General features: G+C 34.7%; 1 protein-coding gene across 9 annotated transcripts in view; it reads right to left on the reverse strand.

The window, feature by feature from the left end:
- Positions 1–21,379, reverse strand: part of RBMS3 (RNA binding motif single stranded interacting protein 3) — a gene marked incomplete at its 3' end in the record, with an annotated part of 684,132 nt that overhangs the window by 603,666 nt on the left and 59,087 nt on the right. The gene's annotated exons all lie outside the window — the stretch shown is intronic.

A 21,379-nucleotide genomic window follows, 5' to 3' on the forward strand; every position in this document is an offset into this window, starting at 1 on the left:
ATAAGAACACACATTGCACACATTGCAGGGTTGTTCAGATTGGCAAAACCAATCAAACAGCCCTGTTTGCATTTCAAAGATGAACCATTTAAGTTTATCACCCTATACCTCCTTTCTCCCTGCCTACCTTTATGCCCAAGCCTTCTAAGAAAAGCCTGTGAATCCTCAATCATTGAGCACATTGACCTACCAATCCTGAAAGACTAAGCATGTTGAAATGTTCTTAGCTTGAACAGCAGGAACACAGGCATGGGCGAACATGTATGTCAGAGAAGATGCTTTGATTCCATGTGCAAAACCATTGATATTTTCACAACCTGAAAGTCACAACATCTGAAGGCTGCTGACCCAGCTCGTTGCTGGAGCACTGTGCAAACAAAGGTAACATAAAATCAAAATCATATAAACAGCATCAGCAATCATGACATTCAGACATTTTTATAGCCATCTTTTAAAATGTCAGCTCCTTCTGACAGCTGGATTCAGCCACTGGAGGTAAGAAATGTTTCTATTTGTGCATCCCTCTAGCCTTTGCCACGTAGGACAACTTCAAACAGCCATTAGTAAACAACATTCTCTTCACTCCAGCCCAGAATGAATTCTAATCAAGGTCTTTTAAATGCCATTGAACAAATCTATATACTATGGATTGTTTCTTGTATGCCTCTGGCCAAATGCTATTCATTGGGTCATTTATTATTTTTAGAAAACCAAAACAATTCACACTAATAGTATAAATTATAGCACATCTAGAAGCAGGATCCAGGCATTCTTGTTGAGTTAATAACAGAACTGAAAGAAGCGTTTAATTATTGCTCCTTTAGTGATTTATTAGACACTCTAAATGTAGGAGTCATACATTGGGAAGAGTCAGATTTTTATCACCATTACTAAACAGAAAGGCTCTGGACAGAATCTCAAAGGCTCAGTACTAAAATCCAAGGGACATATATAATTGAATCCAATGAAAATTAACATATAGAAATTAAAAGTCCAAGAGATTATCAAAAGCAATAAATTGATCAAGAGAAGATTCCCACAACAGATCATTGGGCATGTAAATGGATGTTCAATCCTTATAGCACTTCTGCTGTGTTCAAATAAATGTTAAGCCACAAGCTACAGCATACTATGATCATACCTCAAACAGGTCCAAAGGCTCAGAAGAGCCAACTGAAACCAATAAACAAAGTCATAATCTACTTGCCTTCTCTGGAGACAAGTCCATCAGGAAAATGAGGAGAAAATAGCAGACAACTTGGCTGCTGGGGTTCTTTAAATTTGTAGACAAGTCAATTAAAAAGACTTCCCAGAACTACATGTCATTAGGCCTGTCTGTCCATCATCTCTGAATATATGAAAGGAAAACCACAAGGTCATTTCTTTGGGCTATTTGTTAGAGAAACATTATTTTAGGTTTCAGAAAAATGACATCCAAAAGAAAAGCTGGTGCCTGCATTGTATCTTCAGATTAATTAAGCCAGATCCTTGGAGAATTCGAATAGAAGTTTCAGACACAGCTGTTTCTTTACTAATAAAAGGGTGACTGTAAACCAGGGCTGGAATTAGAAAGTACGATAAGTATGGCAGACTTTAAATGTCCTCACTATCACCATTTTGGGACCTCCTTACTAGACAGAAAGAAAAATTTCAGTTGCATTCATTTTAAAGTCCAATAATCCATTCAACATTTATTTCTTAGTTCTGGATTCTGTACCATTTTCCCACCAGATTTCCCTATATTCCCTCTTTCCTTGATGTTATTCCATCACTGAGACAGTCTGAAAGGGAAATTCAGTATTCCCTTAACTAATCCTACTTCCCCCCTTCTTCTTGTCCATTGTTCCCTGACCCCCCCACCCAGTGTGTGTGTGTGTGTGTGTGTGTGTGTGTGTGTGGTGGTAATGGTGGTGGTGGTGGTGGAGAGGCAGGGGCAGGCGGTTAGAGATAGATGATCTGGGGTGGGAACAGTAGTGGTTTAAAAAGTTTCACTGAAAACATTAGATTAAAACAAAAACTAATAAAAAATAGGTGTGTCACAGATTCAATAAACCTAAAATAATCTTATATATTTTTTTATATTTAAAATTAAAACGAAGTTTTTTTTTGTTGTTTTTTTTGTTTTGTTTTGTTTTGTTTTTTAAACAGTTACTCCTGGACTCCCATTTTTCAGCAGTGATGTGAAAAATAAATATTTATTGAAAACCTTCTAAGCACCAAATAGTGTACTAGGCACTGGGGATACAAAGAACACAAATCTGCTCCCAGTCCTTCTGAATGCACATAGACCAACCTGATGCTCAGTAAGGACAATTCCATCTTCCCAGGTCATCAGGCCAAGTCCACATAGCATTTGCTCATTCACAACTGCATTAGATTTACTGCATAGAGCTTGGTGAACTTTCCCACCAAATGATGCAAAGCTGGACTCATTACTAACTTCTAATGGCAGATCAGTTCAGGCTGCAACTTCACCATTCTGATAGAAAGTTAACTGAAATGATGGCCTCCTAAGAACTCCCATCTACATACAAGGGGATATTTCGCAATTCTCTAACGCAGAGTTTGAAAGTTTGAAGGTTCAATAAGTTCCATGTACAAAGTGTTCTTTGTGCATAAAAGAAGGAAGCAGCAATAATTCACTTATTTCCATCAAGTTAAAATCTCAGTCATTGTTTTAGGGACATTTGAACATATCTGCTTCAATATTTCCTTTCATTTATTGGCTTAGAACAGAGGAAGAAAGCATAATAAAATAAAGTGCACTATTGTCCTTCCTGATTAGTAATAATCTAGTTGTAGAGAAAGTGAATTACTGTCTTTTATTTTTCTAGTTGCATCAAAATATTTGATTAAGCATGGGGGATTTTTGCCTCTTTTTAAAAATGAACATTATGTTTTATGATATATGTTCTTTACAGGAAAACAAGGAAACTGTAGAAAGTCAGAAAGCAACAAAAAGCAATTTCAATTTCATCGAAAGAAATATAGTCAGTTTAAAAATTTATACATACTTTGCTTTTACTAAGCATTGATTTTTACATACAAAATATAATCTATTGTGTTTCCTTGATAATAAAGGTACTAGACATTAATAGAAAATTTGGAACATAGAAAATGAGCAAAAAAAATAAAATAAGCTACCTGTGAAAAATAGTATTATTATTTTGGAATTTCCTTGCCATGATAAGTTAAATGTTCTTTGTTTTGTTTCTTCTCTCTGCATGTCTTGTTATCTGTCTCTCTGTCTCTCTCTCTCTCATATACATACACACATTCACTTTGCACATTACTTTTTTAAACTATCACAATTGTTTTCAGGCCATTAAATAATTTTCTTGAATATAAGTTGCTATAGAAGTCATGATATTTCTTCACATAGATGTAAAATAATTGAAGTTTATACATTATCTTAATTAGATAAAGCCATTTTTCTGTTAATTATGACATGAATATCTTTTTTAAAATTTATATTACCAAGGTTTTTGAAAAAATGGAGAACTATGTTAAATTGTTAAAGCAAGCTCAAGTCTCTTCACATATACTGTAGACAACAATCCCTCCTGACCTATAGGGGATACACTCCATGACCCCTAGTGGATGCCTGAAACTACACATTGTTCTCAACTCAATGTAAATTATTTTCTCCTATATTCACATACCTATGATAAAGTTTAATCTATAAATTAGGCACAGAAATATCTTAACAATAACTGGTAATAAAATAGAATTATCATGTAATGTGCTAAAATAAAAATTGTGTGAGTGTGGTTTCTCTTTCTTGAAAGAGTCAAGAAAATATTAATATTTTCAGATTATAGTTAACCCATGGTAACTGAAACTGAAAAAGCAAAACCATGACAGACAAGAGGCTAATGAATGAGTGAATTTATTTAATTATTTACTATATTGATACTAAAGTTTGAACTCAGGGACATTTAACCACTGAACAACACCCCCAGTCCTTTTTATTTTTTATTTTGCGACGTGGTCTCTCTAAGTTGTTTTTGGCTTCATGAAGTGCTGAGAAAGGCCTGGAACTTGTGATCTTCCTGTTTCAACCTCCTGAGACACTGGAATTATAGGCATGTACCACTCTGCCCAATGAGGCTACTGTATTTAATTAACAATCATATTTACACAATTTTTACTAGACTCTATACACACACACACACACACACACACACACACACACACACAAATTTATAGTCTTTTACTTTTTTAGTTTTCCATGCAACATCAAATATAATTGTATTTACTACATATTTCCCCCATTGTTAGTTATCTGGGTTGCCAATTAATCTTTATAATTGTTTAAAAGACTTGATCAAGGAACAAAATGCTTTTATAGTATGGCTGACATTTTTGATCATTTCTAAATTTTTAGAAAAAGAAACTGGCAAAAAAAAAAAAAAGCCATCAAAAAGTGACAGTCCTGTGGTAGAAAGAAGAATATAAGAATGCAGGTTGCTGAATGCAATTTTACTTGGGTTATAGTAGTTGGTTTGTTTTGGGGGCTGGTTAGGAAGCTTTGGTCCAGAAAGATACCACCATGCTTCTAGTTTCTGTATAGTTAGAACTACAGGATTCTTTCGTTAGGAGCCTGAGTTCTTCTCTTGTCCTCAAATCTATCAATACAGAGCTATGTTGTGGGATAAATTAGATCTGCATGACACTGATAATGCATTTATCACATCACTCAAGAAATCCTATTTCTAAATGATATTTTTTAAAAATTGAGTTGCTATATTTTATAAAGAATAACATCTGTTATAAATTTATATGTATACTATGTTGGGGATTATTATTAAAGTTGAAGATTAGTTTTATTTTCCTTTTTTATCCTCTCTTTTAAAATTAGAATATGTGACTTTTCTTCCAATTAAAATAACGAAAAAAAGTGAATGAACTCATCTAAGTCAAATGCAAGACTTCCAGATATTACTGAATAAATTGGTGAGAACAAGCTATAGCTTACAAAATCCTGGTGAGAAGATGGAACTCAAGAACTGAAGGAAACTCTACAGAAATATTGGGTTCAAGAAGTTGTGAAATAAAATATGGTAACATGTGTGAAGCTGGAAATGAGAACATGAGCAGCTAAATTAAGTTGATTTATTTTTCCCATTCAGGAACAGAGGAAACACAGTAGTACTGTACTTATTTAAAGGCAGAAATGAAGGGGAAAGATTTGAAAGGAGGCCAGGGCAAGAGACACAGCATCTCAGGAGAACCTAAAGAATGACAAGTGGGAGCTACATGAAGAAGGTTCCCTCTCTTAAGAGAACCAGGATGGAGAGAAAGTGTAACAATTAACACAAGGAAATACCAAGACTTTTTGTTCCATGAAGACTGTATTTAGATATAATATTGTTTTCCCCAGCTTTCACCTAGGAGATTCAGAGGTGATCACCATTTATCAGAGGGTACCATCTTCTTTTTCTTCTATGATTAGGAAAGGGGAAATAATCAATTTCAACAATATTTCAACAATGCGACAATGCTCTGCTAAACCATACTTCCTAAACTGAATGGCAATATCTTCATTAAAAAAATAATAATGTATATAATATAACCTTTCCTAAATCTTTTTGATATACTTACTATTAAAAGGCAATGTTTAATGTTAAATTTATATATTCTGCTTTCAGAAACCTTTCTTACAAATATTGGTGTGCTTTTCCCAAAATTTGTGTGTCTGAATTTGTAATTGAATGTGATAACTTCCCTACATATAAATAGATGCTACTGGAATATGTTGGATAGTCTTGGAACTCAGGGTTAGTCCCTAACATAAAATGTAAAAAATCATTTTATGTGATCTTCCATCTCAGCCCTTGTGAAGTCAGTTTTCATTAATTAGCTCTCCTCTTTGCATTGAGCTCTTAGAAACTGAGACAAAGGAGGGCTGTGTGAGCCACTGCAATCCAAACGCCTCAAATTATTTTAGGCATCAGTGACTTCATGAACTCATTACGCCGGCAGAACTTTGGAGGAAGGAATATGTCCACAATCCCAATACTTCAAGCTACAGGAAAATGGAAAAAGCATAAAAGGAATATGCACCTGAAGCTTTAAAAGCCTGTGCTCAGAGAAGTTTAATTTATTATTCTAATGACTTTCACAGCATGAGACTCTCACCAGGAAATACACTTCTATGCATCTAATAAGGCAGCAGGGACTGGGCTATTCCTGAAGGACTCTCGTGGCTGTTTCCAAAGTATCTTTTTATAGATGGGAAAATATAAAGTGTGTTAAAAAAAAAAAAAAAAAAAAAAAAGCTCCAGACTGATACTATCTATTCTGTTTTGCTGCTAGCAACCTTTACATATATTTCTCAGAAATGAAGACAATTTTAGTCTGCAAGCTCCAATTAAAATATTTGGGTTGTTTCTACTGAATACTTATCCATATTTTACTCTTGAGGCATGAAACCCCTAGATAAAACATTATGTTTAGGATAAACAACCTGTTATGCTCTGCTTCGTTATAAAACATAACTTGGGGGCTGAGGATGTAGCCAAGTGATACATGTTTGTCTAGCATGTGCAAAGCCCTGGGTTTGATCACCAGCATAGAAACACATTCACATACATATAGAAATGTACTGGAGTTGGCCACAAGTAGGTCCTTCAAAGTCATTATGATACCACATTTTCCTGAATCTTACTTCTTCTGCAGTTTGCTGACTATTTTTCTATATAATTATACATGTTTATGAACATTTAACCATAAATTTATTTTTTGCCTAAGATGATTGATTATTCTATATGCATTGTTCTGCAATTTTTTTTCAATTGATGGTATATTCTTTCTCTTTCTTGCTCTCTCTCTCGTTCTCTAGAAGTGGAAATGTTTCATGTGTGGTACATGAATTTTAAAATCTATGGATATTTCCAAATGGGAATACAAAGATTTTTCTGATTATGCTTGAGTAGACGAGTATAAATTTTTACATTTGTGACATTGAATGATATGTATTTTAAATTGTAATCCAATTTGATAGCAAAAATGATTTATTATTGTTGCTTTCATTCAGATTAAACTAACTTCATTGTAATATGGGAATCTTTTCACTACATAGTCCTCAACCATTCATTTTATGTTTTGTAGTTTCAGAAAGCCATGGGTCAGAGGGCCTCCATGGGTATTATATTACACAGCAATCAGGTCTTGCTAATCTCTTTGTAATTATTTGCAGTAAAGATACTTGCCCACAAAGTAAGCAAACGCAAATAAGAAATAATCTATTCCTAATTCTTTATAAACTTATTTCTACCCAAATGTATTTATTATAAATTGCATATGTGTGTCCCAGTCTTTTTGAATAATACATATAATGAGTGCATATAATGAGACATTTCTCAGATTTAGGCCACAGCATGAGAAAAGGCTAAGTTCAACCAAAAAAATCCTAGAGGTAAGGATTAAAGTCAAAATTGAACACTGAAGCCATTATCCATTTGGGACAGATTTCCATCCAGGCAAGGCAGCCTTGGGGTCAGAGAAAAGAAGAAAAATTTCTACATGACTCAAAATGTCAAAAGCAAAGGAATTGCTTAGTTATATTATTGTATACAATAGGATCTCAATATGTGTGAAAAGAGAGAGAAGACAGAATGACATCCCAAATGGGACAATACCCAGAGCACAGTGGAGTTGAGTCTTATCAGGGAGTAGATTCCAAGTTGGTATTAAATTAGGTCAAGTATAGTTGAAATTACACTTCAAAATACCTTAACCTATTTGTGCAATACCCTACACATAGTTCAATCTAGAAAGTAGGCTGTAGCATTTTTAAAGAAACTGTGTAAATTAAATGGTGGTCATACTTTCTATGTTCCTCTTTCTACACTAGATGTTTTTATTCATATAAAGTCCCTCATGTATCATACCTTGTTGTACCCAATCTGACCTGCATTTTTAAAATATTTCCAAACCAAATAATATACAATACTTTTTGAGCACATTTTCTCATTTTTTTCCCTTCCAGCAGCTCAGTGCAATAAGTAGAATCATTAACACTTAATTCACAGAGGAGAAAAATGGGGTCTCTGTGGTCACAGTGAAGGTATCAGGTATCTGAACTCATGCACACTTTCACTGACAAACACACACATCTTTCTCTGTAAATATTATTTACTGTATAAATTTCAGACTAATCCCAAAAATATTTACAAATCACCAACTTTCCAAAGAGAAATAGTCCCCGAGAAATACTGACTCATTTAACAATGACAGTGGTTTTGCTGTTTTCATATTGGCAGGAATAATGAAGACAATCATACATACTTATTTAATAGAATAAAAGCCACTAAGATCCCATCTTGGTTAATCCTCACAAGTGCAAGGGTGCTTGTTTACCAGGCTCTCTCAAACTATAAGATATTATTATTTCTTCACAGGTTTTTTTGGCCCAATCTATGACCTTAAGAAAATATTCTCTTGAGGTACTATTATTATTATTTAACTGTTGTAAGATTGGGTACCACAGAAATTACTACTAGGTCAACAACATAGAGTAAATATATTTTCCCACCACTAGTAATTAAGAGGGTTTTGAAACCACAGCACACAATAGGCATTCAAAAAAAGGCAATGCCACAGAAGGGAGAGACACTGTTAGCATGAGACTTGCTTCTCAAAAGGAATCTTAAACACCTTCCATATCTGCATTCAGCATGATCTGCTAACTCAACCTGCCCTGGTTCTATTCTATTTGCACCCTGTCCTTCATGGCTGTACCTCTTAGAGAGCTGACCAGTGATCCTTACAAAGGCAAAGATGACCACCATCACAGATTTTTTTAGTACTTTCTCATTTGTAAGTTTCAAAATGAAGTTCTAGAACAGGCAAATTTTAATAATTGCAACAGAAGTCAAAAAGAAGTTAATAAAGAGTGGGAGTAGGGAGCACTCGCTAGATGGAGGAATGTGAGAACTTTCTAGAGAAACAGAGTCTTGTTTGGGGTGGTAATTACACCCTATCTTTATCAAAAGTCACTGAAACATATATGGAAGATTTGTGCTTCTCTTGTTTTAGATAAATTATCCTTTAATGTAATTTCTGTTATGATTTATTCGGTAGGGGGAAGAAATTGTCATGCCCTCAAAATTTTCCCTTCAATTTCAGAAACAAAGGCACACATTGTGGACTCATTGATATTTTAGAAGATTAAACATCATCACAGTATGTAGAATTTGGGGGGATGACAGATATACTGCATGCTTCCTAACTGAACAAGTATCATCAGAAAATGGCTATAGGTCTTCTACCTTCTTTTTTTTTTTTTTTTTTTTTTTTTTTTTTTTTAGTTGTGCATATATTCTCATAAGTCATCTTGTTTAGTTAAAAGAGCAATGTGTTAGGAAAAATCCAAGATACTAAAAATGGCCACTTGCCCCAAGAACTTCTGAGGTACAATAATGAAAATGGGAATTCAGCAATAGGTCAAATGAGGTATATGTTCCAGAAATTTGGGTTGTCTTCTGGAATTACCTTTCTTTAACCAAACCACATCATTCCAGAGTCTAGTAAGAGAACTGATATTACGCAGGCAGAAATAGAGTACAAGGGGTATGTTATAGGCAAATTTTAACTGAACTCAACTAATAAAGCACATCAGTAACATATCCCCTACTTATGACAACATCAACTAGAAAGATAGGCAGGTTCACCGGCTCCTTAATTAGAGAACACACAGTTGCAAGAACCCATGTGAATTAGTGAGTAAATTACAATACAGCATGAAGAATTAGTGCTGGAATAGATGCAAGTAGAGACTCAGGAACTCTGGTTCAGATTCTAGTTGCTATTTACTAGCTTTATACTTGTGGACAAACTGCTAAAATGCCATGTGCCCCAATTTCCCATCAGCAAATGGAATGGATACATAGTATCTGTCGTATAAGGTTTTATAAAGGTTAAGGAAGGTATTGCATTTAAAGTCCTCAGAGCACAGTCTGACTCAGAGTGAGTACTATGTAAGGAACAGTAAGACAGGTAGTCTCCAAGGGCAAGCCCAAATGTCCATCACCAGGTTGCCTAAATAAGAACCATCCTGACAAGAGTACCTGCTCTCAGTCAGTATCCACTCTACCAGATGTTGACAAATGCATCACATTTATGGAGTCCAACACCATTAATAGTAGTATCACCCATCTCCTCTTGTTTTAACTCCATGAAGTCCCTGAAAACATGACTCAATATGTAGTGTACATGTGTGCAAAGAGTAGAAATACTCAAGGATATATAAGTTTGTGACAGAGAGAGACCATGAGATCATGAGAGACAAGGATACATTCTGCTTAAGAGTTACCTTTTGGGCTGGGGAGGTAGCTCAGTAGCAGAACACCTTTCCTGGTATGTATGAGACCCTGGGTTCAATTTCCAGCATCACACACACACACACACACACACAAAGTTATTATTCACATTCCAAATGAACAAAATTATATCACAACATGTATAGGGCCATGAATACTTGTGAAAATTAACATGCACATATATAATCATGTTTATTTCATACACACATATGTGAAAAAAAAAAGAGCAGAGCAAGCCAACATTCAAATATGTGGGGTATTTTCAAATTATAGAGTTTGGATAAAAACACTAAAGAAAGTAGAAAATGCCAATTATTAATCAATAAACTATAAAAGCAAGTTTAAGGACTATTTCATTAAAAAACATAAAACTACCGTTGAATAAAAATCAGAAAGGAAAACAAAACCAACCAACCAACAAAACAAAAAGAAGACAAAATGAAAGCTCCTCTCACTCTTCCTGGAGACTGGAAGAATTGCTGGCTGAGCAGCTGGATCTGATCCTAATTGGTGCCAGCTGATGCACTTTCCAGTGTTGGAGACTCCTGATGGAAAGCACATCTTCTGAGAAAGGACTCCTCTGCATGTGACATTTTTCTAAAAAGAAACTACGTATGCATTAAAATACAAGTGTTGATCTCTCTTTTTTCCTGGATTATAAATATATCTCATAGAAGTCTAGATGCCCTTTGGTAGCAACTTGCCAGCATTACTTAATTATGTTGTTTTAAAACATTATTGGCTGTTTGTGGTTTTTAAACTTGTGAATATTAGAATCACATTAGCAAAATCATCAAGTGAAAAATACATAACTCTATTTGATTTGCTAGATAGATATTCCATGATGAATAATTAAAATATTCCCACCAGACTCTTGGTTTCAGATAGCAGAATGAAGCATGACTGCAAAATCCTCCTTCCCACAATCTTAATTATAAGTAAGTGAAAGAACAGCAAAAACACCCTGCTTCAGTCAAGCAAAGAAAGATGGCCATTTAAGAAATAAATGCTTTTAGGACTATACATTCCTTAATTGATACTTCTAAAAGTACAGAGTTCAAGTCCAATGTTGATGATAAAATAATCCTTAATAGAGACATCGACTTCCTTCATAATAAAAACACATTCATAAGAAGAATGTGATGTAATTTTATAGTGCTATCAGATTATGCAATGTGATAAAAGAAAAAGAGTTATAAACAGAATAGCAGGAGACAAATATATCACCAATCTTAGGTGATATGAGTATGCCTAAGGACATCCAAGAATATTAAATCAAAAACAATTAAAATATATTAGGAATCTTAAGATAATTCTACAAAGGAGTGATACATGTAGAAAAAAAAATGGATAGACTAATTTTCAATAGTAAGCACAAACATAAATCACTAGGTATTAATCTAAAAGAAACTCACATCACTTAAGGGAAGAAAATTTAAAATTCTAGCAAATACCATGGAATATTTTAATGACTGAATGGATATACCATGCATATAAAAGGAAGTAAATGGAACAAAAGAAAAGAATTTAGAAATAAACCAAAAACATACAAGATTTAAATTTGTAGTCCAACTAAATTTCAAGTTGGTGCAGAAAGTAAAAGTATTTGATAATTAGGATTGAGAATACAGGTCCAGTTTGTACATATACACATATATGTATGTATATATGCATATTTCTGTATGTGTGTGGATAGATGTATGTGTGTACGCATGCATACATTTGTGTTTTCTCTCCTTGTACTAGAATATAAAAATAAATGCAAAATGATGAGAAGAAATCATGGTTGAATTTATTCATACTTTTTGAATGGAAAAATATTTTAAGTCACATTAAAACCTAGAAGGATCAAAAGAAAAAAATCAGATTTTATCACACATGTATTTTACATGATAAATATATAAATAAAATTAAAATGTAGAAAATAATTGAAGGAAATATATACAATGTTATTTCAAATATTATATGTAATTATTTTATTCTGTAAAATACTTTAAAAAATCAATCCAAAGATCACAAAATAGAAATCTGTGAAGAACATTAGGTTTCTGAAAAAAGAAAAACTACAAATGATAGATAAATGTACTTTGACCTTCATAATGAAATAATGTAAAACAAAAAGTGAAACTATTTTTCAAAGTTAAATTTAACAAAAATGTTTTAAGTTCAGTAATCATAATGCTAGTGAGGTTATGAGGAAACAAAGTCAATTATACTTGTTAAAGGATAAATATGTGGATTAGTTCTTATGGGCATTATAGCACTCTCCAAAAAAATAACAGAAAACTCAGGGTTCCTTTGATCTACTATTACAACTCTTAGGGAGTTAGGCTGAGAGTACACCCCTCAAGGGTCATCAGTATGCTGGTGTAATGATGCTTATCACCTGTAGTTTGTGTTAGCAAGGAGAGCAACCATCAAGATGGGGCTGATTAACTGTGTCATCACATGGCTATATTAAGGAATACAACATCTCTAGTAGAAACAATGAGGTAAAACTGTAGGAGAAAGACCAGGTGAATGAATGAGAGAAGGAGAGAAGAAATCAAGTACGCAAGTTGGTAAAAGCATAGCTGTAATGATAATTTTATATTTATTATATAAATATAATGGCAAATAGACACACACACACACACACACACACACACACACACAATATGTCCTATAGAACCAGCAAGAACACTTAAGAAAAATAGATTTAAAAATAGGAAATATCTCAGGATAGAAGATTTATTTCCTTCTTTCCATATTGTTAAAATTTTCTTACAATGCACATATATTTTGCTTTTGATTTTATGTTTTCTAGTTTTTATAGCAAAAGGCAGTACCTTGGTAGTGAATTACTATACCATCCAACCAAGAGTGAATACACTTTCTTCTCAGCAGCACATGGATCCTTCTCTAAAATAGACCATATATTATGCCACAAAGCTAATGTTAGCAAATACAAGAATTTAGAGACACTACATTTTTAATATTAAAAACAAAACATACTATTTAGTGTTATGGTTTGAATTATTTCTCCAAATAATCAATTATCATTCAAAAGAAACCAAGCTCCCTCACAAGCATGATGTTATGACACTTTGTCCAGAACAGACCATAAGCTTCATCTTCGTTCAATCAATCTTGGTGGTCCCTGCATCAACTGCTATGTTGGCTTAAATATATAAACTGCTCCATGTCACTTTTCTAAATGAAAACATCTTAAGATTGAATTATCTTTTCAATTATTTTACATGTAGTAAATGATTGAAATTCATGATACAATTTTCTGTTCCATGAGCATGAATCCAAATCTAGAAACATTTCTAAATACATTGGTAATCTCTAATATGAACCAATCCTAACTTAATTGATCATTCAGTTTACAAAAATAACCAACCATGTTAACAGGAACAGCCATTCCTTAATTCTTAGTCATAATTTTATCATAACAAAATTATTTTTCTAAATTTCTTACTTTAAAAATGTTCAAAATGAACCACTAGAATTACACGAATAAATAGGGATTAATTGGATGGATTCACAAGGGAAATTGGAATAATAAGAAGCTCTAAAGGCTATTAAAATTTAAATCATTTGCAACAGTATGTTAAATTGAATTCTTTAACTGAGGAACCAAGATAAAATGCAGATAGGGAAGTAAGATAGACATACCATACAATAGCATTTGCCATATGTAAGAGGAGGTTGGCTGAAAGCTGGTTTAATGGCCTTAAAGACATATTAAGGGTTAAAAGCATGGTGCAGGCCAACTGAACCAGTAAGAGGACTTGTGTGAAAGATTTGTTTGGAAAAAATTGTTCTGCACTTACTTCTCCATTTAACAGAAAGTAGCTCCCTAAGGGACCTTCAGGAACCTATGTGATTTTTCTGAATTAATTGGGTAAAATGAACTGGGATTGGTTCCTATTCAGGAAATGTAGAACACAAAATAAACAACTGATGATCTGGGATTGGACTGCACTCTCAGACTTTGTTGGAGTCAGCATGAATGAGAACTTCCTGGGCAAGTTGTGGGTTACAGAGGAGAGAGAAGTTGTGAGGCTGGAGCCTTCCTGTCTCTTGTCCAGGAGAACCACCAGGAGAAGATGAGACTAACACAGAGAATCTGCAGAATAGACCTCTGCTGGGGGGAGGGGAGGTTAAGAAGGGAGCAGAGGGCTGGAGAATAATATCATCAACACCACAGACGTACTTCCAAACATCCACAGTAGAGGCTGTCAAAGAGTCCAAGAAAGTCCCCAGGAAAAAGAAGGCAAAGTCATCTCAAGATGATCAAGTCAGCCTTCCTCACCTCTCCTCCCTCTTCCCTCTTACTTTCTCTCCCATTAGCCCTGGGAGAAATGAGAGTCAATTGTCTGAGGAGATGAACAGAGAAGATGGTGAAAGAAAGACCAATTGTCCCTCCCTACTTCAAAGAGTTCATTCTTCTGCAGACTTCAGCTGGGCAAAGAAACTTAGGATACATTTTTATGAAAGATTGATTATTGAACGGAGATTACACATTCTCATTTCTGAATTGAGCCTTAATTTGCTACTCAAAGGGACTTCTGGATCTCTGTGACTTCACATTACTTAAGAGGAAAATAGGACTCTAAGACTTTAGATTTTTGGTTTTTGCCAAATGTCAACAGACATATTAGTGAAAAGCTGAGACTCTAAGTCACATTTCCATTATTGTACTGTATCCCTTTAAAAGAAAAAAAAGCAGTTATTTGATTTGATTTTTTGTTTTTGTTTTTTTTAAGGAAAAGAGTCAAGAGTGAAAGTTCCCATGGCCTTAAGTCTCCCACAAATATGTAATGCTTATAATAAAGGCTGTTGATAACCTGCATAAATTAATTTCCATTTTCTGGAGACAGTAAATGCAGTGTTTTGCCTGACTATAGGCACCATGAACAATGTAGCATTTTATAGCATTCCTTTTACACATAACCCCACTTGCATATCATTAATATGTCCTGACTTGATTTAAAGGCTTAGAAATTATTTTCCCTGAAATATTTTAGTTCCATGTCCCCTTTGGGGAATTATTTTCAGCCGTAATTAGCTTAATTGACAAGACAGTCAAGGGACTTGAAAGAAGAGGAAAACAAGACTACTAAGAAAAAAAAAATGTTCCCAATTTTATTGGTAAAGGATCCTAAGCCTCAGTAAAATGCAGTTTACCAGAGCCTGGGAAATTCATTCCTTATTTATTTCATCCCCACCTGATGTATAGAGTCTTACCTGATTCAGGGTAGCCATGTTCCTTCCTGAAATGTTCTGAATAGGTATTATGATGAGTACATGCTAACCTTTTATAAGGCCAGTATCATATTGAATGCCTCACTGCTTCCTACTGCTAGATTTTTTTTTTTTTTAGTGTAAAATAACAAGTTTGCATTTTCTGCCTCTTTAGGTGTTGTCATGAGTTTTATCAAAAAAATAAACTGATCATTTCATTCTGTCTCCATCCTGCACTCCTCCTAAAGTAAGCACTTGAATTGTAATTATATTAAAACTCCTCTCCAGACCAGAGAGTGCATGGATTCCAGGGGTAAAATCTTTGTCACAGACTTGGAAACTGTGTGGAATCCACATAATTTACTATTTCCTGTGATTCATCAAAATGCCATTTTTCCCCTCTATCATGAACTCCTACACCCCATAGATATTAACTTTAATTAGCAAGTATATACAAAACCAACTATAATTTAACAGGATTGCAAGTGTTTGCTTTTGTAAAACGAAAACACATAGATCCCTAGACCACTGTTTTCCCCGTCACTTTTAGTCAGCATCCTGCATATGACAAATAGAACTTATTTTATTCAGGGTCTTTAAGAATTATAATCCGAGCAATAGTGCGTTTACCTACACATATTTATGTGTCACTTGAAGAATTCTGATTTACCTTAATCTTCAAACTGCTAGAAAGTTAACATGATGCTTTTTAAAAATTCTTTTAAACATTTTCAGATCTTACATTGAAAAGTAAATGAAATAGATTGCAGGAATGGGCACGATGTTTATGACTTCCCTATTTGTCCTCTCTCTCATCATCCTCCAGAGTCCTCATATTTCCTTTTCGGCACCAAAGGAATTCCTGACATTCTTGGTGAAACTCCTTTTTCATGTAGCCAAAGGCATTAACTGAAAACCCACCACCAGGCTTTAGGGAACACAAATAGATGGAAAACCTCAAATCTGGCAAGAACTTGTTTTTCATATCACTTTTAGTTAGAAAATTCTTGTCAACAGCTATTGAAATGTTATGCTTGCAGGCCAAAGGAATTCTTTTATGGAATATTTTCTTTGTGCACAAAGGGCTCCAATCTCACAATGTCACACTTTGACTTTAACCGAAGCTAGGAAATGCCTTAACTCGTTGTATATGCAGGAGACTGAAACATGCCTTTAAGAGTACTCATTAATAATTTGCAAACTGATTGGCCCATGATAATTCAGGAATTCTGAACCTGTAAGATTTAATTGCCTTTCCTGGAATTCACAATACAACATAAATGAAAAAGGAAGCATAAACTGGAAGCAAAACTGTCCATTCCTCTCATTTCGACATACTTGAAAGCATCATTTGAGCTGCCCTGGCATACACGTCAAATCCTGAGCCCCCAGTATATCCTAAGTCATCTGCACGGCTTTGTAAACTAGTCTTCTCTCTAGCAGCAAGCAAGTAAACAATCATTTGGATTAAGAATGAATTTATATTAATATGTGCCAGCTCTGCGTATCTGAAGTATCTTCCCTGCTTCCTTGAACATGGCTGTACCCCTAATCCCAGAGAGCAATGTGGCAAAAAGGGCTGGGTTCAGGGGCTCAAAGTTTCACAGAGAAACGACCCACATAAAAATAACCTGTGGTTTTTAACTTTGTAGCATCCTTTCAAAATAAGAATGACACAATTCTCATAGAGATGTTCACTTCTTCCTTCTCTACATCAAAAAGTTGGTGTCTCTGAGCCACATGTACAGTCTGGGGGTATGACCAAACCATTTTTCTAATTAGTTGAAAACACTTCTCTTACTCTGAATTAATCATTTTAATTATGCTGTCAACATCAGTGTCAGGACTTCAATCAAACCTGTTTCCTTAATGGCCTCCTCTGGTCATGGTTTATCAGCCTGTTCTTTCCAACATCACATGGTCACGTAAGCCTGATAGCATGCATTTTTAGGGAAACTCTAGTGAGCTGCATTAGGGTGTAGTGAGCTTTACATTTGGATGAGAGAGCCACACGCAGGGCAAATGAAACATACAGATGGAAAGAGCTGTCTCCAGTGAGAGGGCTTCCCATGGAGAGAGGCATTTTATGTCCTTCAGAGGAATCCCCATAAAAGCAATGGGGGAAATCTAGGCTTTGGATAAAGCACAGCCTAGAGCAAGAAAGAATGAGACACAAAGAGGGAGGGAAACAAACATTCCTTCTTCAAAACTGCTAGAGTACAGGACTTCTGCTCCCGTAAATGATCCCAAGTCCAGAAAATTGAAATCTATGCATTTCTGTGACAGAAGTAGATAAAGTCATGAGTTTTCAAGACACAATTTCTTTCTTCTTGGATTTTCTGTTCCCTTCCCAAAGAAAATTATAGACAGAACTATCAGGTAGAATTCATTGAACAAGGAATGCAAATTGCTGCCTGTAGCTCCTGAGATCATTTAAAATAATAAAGAAAATCTAAATGGATGAGAAGACCCCAGTCAATAGCTCACTCCCACCATAACTAACAAGTGAGCCTTGAAGGAAAACAGTGCAGTAGTAATTTAACTTCAGGGTCTTTAACAAGACAAATACTGTTGCCATCACAGTTGGATATATGGGTGTTAGTAGGATGGCTTGAAATACAACACTTGATAATTAAGAATCAGGCATCTTGATGGACTTGAAGTTCCTGCAGAGAAATCTGTAGGTGGTGGGGAAGGAGTGAGAGAGGGCAGTCATTTTTAGTATGCTTTTTTTAGGGAGAAGGCTCTGACAGATAAATTACAAGAGGATCTGTTTTAATTTCCTCTGTGATGAAATGTTGAAAAATATAAGTCATCCTTTTTTTGGGAAAAGAAAAAGGGGAACCTGGACATGAAAAGGGTTGACTTCAGTTACTCCCAGAGATACACCAGGAACTGTTTGAATTTCTTGCCTTGTGGTCTAAGTGCCAAATACTGATAAGGATACACAAAAGCCAACAATCACCTTTCTAGTGGGCGGTCTTGTTGCACGTAAGAGCTAATTGATTTTGGACTGCATTTAAGACATTAGCCTCAACAAAGGGAATAACATTTACAGACACAAGAGCCCTAACGAAACTAAAAATAGTAGCTATGATTGGGAACTTGCTCTCTACCAGCAATTCCCCAAAGAAGATTCAGAACTGGTGAACTGAAGCAGAACCAAGGACGATTTCACTTTGCCCTTGTTTAATTAAGGGAAATATAAGTTTTTAAGAGATAATGTCTGTTCTACTTTTCAGGAACCAAGTGGTTGCTATAATGTGATAGTTTCACACTCTACATGATACTATCTTTGCATTCAAAACTGGTCAGCACTCCATGTGCCTAGCACGGCACCTCGTCTGCAGGTCATTTCTTCACTTTGAAGGAAGAAAAGAACTATGAAGGGACTGGGGAGAAGTGTCCTCTCAATATTCCTATAGGAAAAAGTGATTTCTTCTGTCTTGGGTCAGTATAGGTGATAATACGTACTTAAGAATGAAAGCCCAGCTTTGCCACCCGTTATTGTATGACCATAGGCAAGTCCCTGAACTGCAGAGACCATTCCCTTATCTCTAAAATGGAAACACTACCATAATGATTTCAGTACCTTACTGTGGTGAGGAACATAAACAATGGATCCGAAGGACCTATAGGCAGCCAGACCTAATATATACACAGTGCATAATGCTGCAAAGCAGGGAAGACAATTGTCTCAGTTGACAGCTGATGCCCTCCCTCCCCAAACATCCCAGCTGTGACCTGAGGATCAAAAGTAGCAAGAGAGTTAAATTTATGCTACTATATTTGATTGTTTTGCAAAGATAGTGCTAGAAACAGAGGTACTTTGGAAGGCAATGAGTTAGAATCAAGCTTCCCTAGTGCTTACAATTCACCAACATTCCTACCAAAACAAGTGCTTCAGTCGGGGGAACATTATATTCCACCTTTGAAGTTAAGGATGTTTCCCTGGGATTTGATATTATATGCAAAAGAAAAAATTTTTCATAAGAAAGAGGAAATTATTAGCCATCTACTTAAGAGAAACTATTACATTTTAATTAGATATGTAAATTATTGTTTTCAAGTAGCAAAATATATTTGAAAGTTTCTAAAATTAATTATTCAGACTAAAATGTAGTATTTAACTATATTGTTCTTCTTTGTCAATCAAGGTGGTTTAGACTCAGCAACATTTTATCAGTGTTGAAATTACTAAAATAGAAAACGTAGGATTTCCTTCAATATTTGACTACATCTCTTTAAGAGAAAAGAACAAAGCCCCCATAGAGCATCATTTATGTACATACTTATTATGAACCATTCCCAGAAGGCAGTTCACTGGTATCAGGAATCAGAACCTCAACTGGAGTCATGTATGCTTATTCTTAGATTGTTTTTACATACATTATTTCATTGGATCAAAAACACATGCAAATATATTACTAAATCAAGTTGTTTATACAGAAATAAACTTTTTACCACTTCAGAAATTGTTCTACTGAATAACAACTACATAAGAAACTAATTGCACTAAAAGTTTCTCCTAATATCCCAACTTTTACAATAGCTTAGAGGGATGAGATGGAACATGTCTGTAGTCCCAGTGACTGGGGAGGCTGAATCAGGAGGATTGCAAGTTCAAGGCCAGCCTGGACAACTTAGAAAGACCCTGTCTCAAAATTAAAATATAAAAATGCCTGGGTTTGTGGCTCAGTGGTAAAGCACCCCTGGATTCAATCCCCATTCCTGAGAAGTAGGAAAAAAATTTTAAAATAACTTAATCATATCACATTGATTGGATTAGAATTTCAGTTTCTAACACAAGCCAGTAAGCCAGTTTTCTTCACCAGCAAATCATTAGTCCAATAAAAATTATTAATTGGCTTTTAAATATGTCCTTTGTCTTACAAACTCAGAATCAGAATGTTACAGTGAGAAAGGACTTGACAGGCATGTGGGGGGGTGGCATTCTCCAAATCTTGTACAAATGTATAAACCATTTGTACAATCTCTGGAAAACCTGTTTGATTAAATCACAGTATATGAATTTTAACATATATTTACCTAACTATATAACTAGTAAAAATAGGTGTAAAATATAATATTTAAGGTAATTAGATTTTTAACAATTATAAAAATAAATTCCTGACCCATGTGGTAACATCTCAGGTATACAGTTATGTTATCCTACATTATCCACTGTTTTCGTGACAAAGTTTTAAATTAGCTATTTATTATACTGTGATCCTTGAAATCATTCTTAGAAGGTAATTTTTTTCAGTGAATCTAAGCTTTCAATATCTTATGCAAGTTAAGTTCACATAATAGCAAATAGCAATGAGCAAGGCATAGTTAAATTAATTTTTGATGTATTCCAAATCCAAAAAAAAAAAAAAAAAAAATGCCACCAGCTAAAAATACACTCAAGTCAATAAAGGAGTTGCCATTTTCTGTTGATTTGAAATTGACTCCAAAGTTGGTTTTGGGACTGGTCATCTCCTCAGAATACTTGTAAACACTTGAAAGAACTAGGTTGAAAATCCCCACAAATGATACACTAAGAAATTTAGTAAGGAAACAAAGTACCTATTTTCTATTCATATCTGAAGACCCCATTTCTAGAAATAACTGAGAACTAAGCACAATTTCTTCTTGGTATATTTCATATTATTACTGTGAAAGTGTATCTTCCTGTTGAAAGGGGAATTGTCACTTACTTTGCCCAGCAATCCCAGTTGTATCCCCAGGGATGAGACTTTACCTAACACATGATGGTTAATGAAACTTAAGAAAGAGGAGTGTGCATTTCTGGTTTTAATCCAGTTAAGTGAAATTCA

This window comes from Sciurus vulgaris (genome assembly GCF_902686455.1).
Source record: "Sciurus vulgaris genome assembly, chromosome: 16".
NCBI lineage: Eukaryota > Metazoa > Chordata > Mammalia > Rodentia > Sciuridae > Sciurus > Sciurus vulgaris.